General features: G+C 39.9%; 1 pseudogene; it reads left to right on the top strand.

Moving 5' to 3' along the window:
* The first annotated feature begins 674 nt into the window (after positions 1-674).
* Positions 675-1,638, top strand: LOC105552843 (annotated as a pseudogene).
* Positions 1,639-5,494: the final 3,856 nt, after the last annotated feature.

Genomic DNA, 5,494 nt, shown 5'->3' with positions numbered 1-5,494 from the left:
GGGCTGAGGAGTGAGGCGCGGCTGGGGACTGGCAGGCAGCTCCGCCTGCAGCCCTGGTGTAGGATCCACTGAGTGAAGCCAGCTGGGCTCCTGAACGGATGGGGACTTGGAGAACTTTTATATCTAGCCAGAGGATTGTATGTGCACCAATCAGTACTCTGTATCTAGCTAACCTAGTGGGGACTTGGAGAACTTTTCCTTCTAGCACTCTGTGTCTAGCTCAAGGATTGTAAATACACCAATCAGTACTCGGTGTCTAGCTCAAGGTTTGTAAATACACCAACTGGTACTCTGTATCTAGCTAACTCTATGTCTAGCTAACCTACTGGGGACTTGGAGAACTTTTCCATCTAGTACTCTGTGTCTAGCTTAAGGATTGTAAACGCACCAATCAGCACTCTGTGGAATTCCACACTGTGGAAGCTTTGTTATTTCACTCTTTGCAATAAATCTTGCTGCTGCTCACTCTTTGGGTCCACGCTGTCTTTATGAACTGTAACACTCACTGTGAAGGTCTGCAGCTTCACTCCTGAAGCCAGCGAGACCACGAACCCACCTGGAAGAAGGAACAAACTCCGGACACACTATCTTTAAGAACTGTAACACTCACCGCGAGGGTCCGTGGTTTCATTCTTGAAGTCAGCAAGACCAAGAACCCACCAATTCCGGACACAATATGCTTCAGGAACGTGATGAACCTATTCTGAAGCACTTGGAAGATATTAAAGGAAAGTTCTCAGATGCTGGCCAGCCCATGAGTTTTGTCTTAGAATTTCACTTTGAAACCAATGAATATTTTAAAAATGAAGTGCTGACAAAGACATATAGGATGAGGTCAGAATCAGATGATTCTGATCCCTTTTATTTTGATGGACCAAAAATTATGGGTTTTACAGGGTGCCAAATAGATTGGAAAAAGGAAAGAATGTCACTTTGAAAACCATTAAGAAGCAGCAGAAAGACAAGGGACATGGGACAGTTCGTACTCTGACTAAAACAGTTTCCAATGACTCTTTCTTTAATTTTTTTGCCCCTCCTGAAGTTTCTGAGAGCGGAGATCTGGATGATGCTGCTGAAGCAATCCTTGCTGCAGACTTCGAAATTGGTCACTTTTTACCTTAGTGTATAATCCCAGGATCAGTGTTATACTTTACTGGGGAAGCTACTGAAGATGATGATGATGATTATGATGAAGAAGGTGAAGAAGTGGATGAGGAAGGAGAAGTAGAAGGAGATGAGGAAAACGATCCAGACTATGACCCAAAGAAGGATTAAAATCCAGCAGAGCACAAGCAGTAATGAAGCAGGATGTATGTGGCCTTGAGGATAACCTGCACTATAGTACCCTAAACACAACTCTTACTCACTTACAGCCTTATGTTTTTGTATTTTCTTGGTAGACTAGGTTAATTTTTTTAAACGACAGGAAACTGATATTTTAAAGACCAATTTGTTCTACCTGGCATTTTAACTAGTTTTTCTGCCCGAGATGTTGAATGCACAAATTCTGTCACACTTGTTCATTCATTGCTACATAATTTGGTTCTTCTGGAATATTTCTATGTGGCTCTTGGAGTACAGCTAGGAAAATTAACAACTGTTAAAGGAAACACTTTTTTGTGATTTTTTTCTTGAAGAACCAAAGTATTTTTTCAGCTGGTTGTTGAATAGGGTTAAGTCCACTCAGATTAGCTGTGCCTTTCATTGCTTTGTTATAGAAATGCAGTGACTTATACTAAGACAATTCATCATTTAAAACAAATTGGCAACACAACTATATGGTTAAGAATTTCCAGTATAAGCACACCCAGTAACTGTATTAGATTGTTAATGGCTTATTGTGTTATAGGTGACATAGTTAACCGTAAAGTAACCTGACTTAGTATAGTTACTGGTACCACAGTGAGGTGAATAGAACAGGATTTTCATAATTTAGACTGCATTTAGCTGTACTTTTAAATTTAACCTCCATTAACTAAGCATCTTTTCTCTGTGGTAGGGGTCTACCTTCTGCTTCCCTAGAAAGGATGAATTTCCATCATTTGACAAGCCTGTTTTCAAGTTATTTGTTGTTTGTTTGCTTGTTTTTGTTTTTGCAGCCTAAAATTAAAATTTCAAATATAAAAATGAAATGTGTGATGATGCTCTTTTAAATAGCTGTGAAGAAATTATTGTGTGCTTGTTCTTACTTTGTCCCTATTTTGTTGTATAATATTTAAGTAAAAGGAGATTATTTATCCTTATTGAATTTCCAAAACTTATATTTGCATTTACCATTTTTTAATGATGGAGAGAAAAGTTAGTTGTCTTACTTTGATAAGCTTGGCACAGGACCTATCACTTTTTGATGCTTTGGATCAAAATTCTGTCACCAGAATGCTACTAATTAGTTATATGCAAGGAACAACCTAATCACTTTAATACAATGATTTGAAGTGCTACAGGCAGTAACTACTGAACACCAAATCACAGTGTTTTAATTTGTGATATGTTAGAATAATGGGACTTTCTTTAGTATAAATATTCTATTAACTAATCCTTGTGCTGTTAAGTTATAGGATTTTGATTCATGGGTCTGAAAAAGGCCCTGCTAAATCTTGAACATTGATACAGTTGAAGCCTTGTCTTCAGACCCAGGAGAAGCTGACAACCAAAATGAACTTCTTTCAAGAGACACAGGAGTTGATTGTATGGACTGAACTAATAGAGGACTGAAATAATTTTTACAGCTTTTTTTGTTTGAAACATGGCTGATTCTTGAGAGCCTGGAGAACTTTTTTTCATTTTGAGCTATCTATAGCATTTAACAATTGAATACAGTATTGTGTTATAAACAGAATTTGAGGCATATTTCTTACTCTGCCTAATTTCTCCAGAATTTGTAAATTATGTGTGAATATTCTTTTTTTTCTTTTTTATTTATTTATTATTATTATTGTACTTTACATTCTAGGGTACATGTGCATAACGTGCAGGTTTGTTACATATGTATACTTGTGCCATGTTGGTGTGCTGCACCCATCAACTCGTCAGCACCCATCAACTCGTCATTTACATCAGGTATAACTCCCAATGCAATCCCTCCCCCCTCCCCCCTCCCCATGATAGGCCCCGGTGTGTGATGTTCCCATTCCCGAGTCCAAGTGATCTCATTGTTCAGTTCCCACCTATGAGTGAGAACATGCGGTGTTTGGTTTTCTGTTCTTGTGATAGTTTGCTAAGAATGATGCTTAATTTATGGCAATGTGCTTGTTTGCATAAGTTCAACAAGAACCTGTTCGTTTTTAGAACTGAACACAATTAGAGGAACTGGTCATTTTTCCAGGACTTTGACTGAAATGGCCTTGTGAAAGGTTCCAGCAAGGCCAATTTAAGAGAGCCTATCTGGACAATGATTCTTGCTGCACTTTGTCTGGATAATCCGGCCAAGTGTATGGGACTGAAGCTTATTTTGCAGTCAGACTGGTCCTGCTGAGATTTGTCTTTGGCGGAAGCACTGGACTGTGTTTCAGAAGAAAATGATAGCATTAGATTAACGTTTGAATCCATGCCCCTCCTTAGCATGAGGCAGCCAGAAAGATTAACAACCAGATTCCCCATGATTGAGGCACTGATACATAGAAAAGGGAGACTAAAGCCAACCCAATAGTCCCATAAACAGTTTTTTGTTTGTTTGTTTATTTGTTTGTTTGAGATAAACATAGAAAGTGACCCTTCTGGGCTTAAAGCCTGAAACCTACATTTGTTTTATCTGAGTTCTTTCCTCAGGGGAAGACCCCCCAGGCCTCTCAAAAAGTATCAAAGAACTGAAACTCTTCAGATTACCACAACCAGACAATGAGACACCAGGCTCCTCATTCATCATGATTGCTTTCTTACCCCTCTCCAGTTCCTGTTTTCCCATACATAGTTACATTTCTTCTCTGCTATATAAGCCCCTAATTTTAGCAGGTCAGGGAGATGGATTTGAGACTGATCTCCCATATCCTCAGCAATAGAGCCTGATTAAAGCCTTCTTTCTTGACATTACTCATCATCTCAGTCATTGACTTTCTGTGCAGTGAGCAGCAGGACCTAGACTGAACCCCTGGTGTATCAGTAACATATTCACCATGCTGACTAATATATTTCAAAGAAATAAAATACTTATTCCTTCTGTATAATTGAAGATTTGTACCCTTTGACCATCATCTCCTCATTTCCTCCAACTCCCGGCCTGTAGTCACCACCTGCGATGGTTTCAATGTCCTCCACAAAGCTCATGAAACTTAATCCCCAATGCGGCAGTATTGAGAGGTAGGTCCTTTAACAGGTGATTGGATCGTGAAGGCTCTGCCCCCATTAATGGGTTAATCTTTTCAAGGATTAATGAGTTAATGGATAAATGAGTTATCATGCGAAGGAGGGACTGGTGGCTTTATAAGAAGAAGAAGACAGACCTGAGCACACATTAGCACACTCAGCCCCCTCACCTGTAATTCCCTGCACTGCTTTAGTACCTTTCAGAGAGTCCACACCAGCAAAAAGTCTCTCACTAGAGACAGTCCCTCAACCTAGGACTTTCCAACCTCCAGAACTATAAGAAAGAAATTTCATTTCTTATAAATTACTCAATTTTAGGCATTCTCTTATAAGCAACAGAAAATGGACTAACACATTACCATTGTACCCTGTTTCTTTGAGTTCATTTGTTCTAAATTCCACATATAAGTAAGAAAATGCAGGCCGGGCACGGTGGCTCACGCCTGTAATCCCAGCACTTTGGGGGGCCGAGGTGGGCAGATCACGAGGTCAGGAGATCGAGACCATCCTGGGTAACATGGTGAAACTCTGTCTCTACTAAAAATGCAAAAATTAGCCAGGCATGGTGGCAGGCACCTGTAGCCCCAGCTACTCGGGAGACTGAGGCAGGAGAATGATGTGAACCCAGGAGGCGGAGCTTGCAGTGAGGCAAGATAGCGCCACTGCACTCCAGCCTGGGTGACAGAGCAAGACTCTGTCTCAAAAAAAAACAAAAAGAAAAAAAACAGAACATGTAGTATTTGCCTTTCTGTGTCTGGCTTATTTAACTTAACATGTTTTCCAATTTCATCCATGTTGTCACAAATGAAAAAACTTATTTAAGGGTTAATAGTATTCCATTGTATGTGTGAGTGTACAGTGTGTGTGTGTATATATACACACATATACGTATGTGTGTATATACATATACGTATGTGTGTATATACATATATGTATGTGTGTATATATGTGTGCATATACTGTGTGTGGTGTGTGTGTATACACATATATGTACATGTATATACACACATGTATGTGGATATACACACACACACCACACACACACTGTACACTCACACACACGGAATACTATTAAGCCTTAAAAAATACACAAACACGGCCGGGCGCGGTGGCTCAAGCCTGTAATCCCAGCACTTTGGGAGGCCGAGACGGGCGGATCACGAGGTCAGGAGATCAAGACCATCCTGGCTAA

The sequence above is a fragment of the Mandrillus leucophaeus genome, unplaced genomic scaffold (genome assembly GCF_000951045.1).
Source record: "Mandrillus leucophaeus isolate KB7577 unplaced genomic scaffold, Mleu.le_1.0 Scaffold577, whole genome shotgun sequence".
NCBI lineage: Eukaryota > Metazoa > Chordata > Mammalia > Primates > Cercopithecidae > Mandrillus > Mandrillus leucophaeus.
This window is presented reverse-complemented; position numbering and strand designations above follow the sequence as displayed.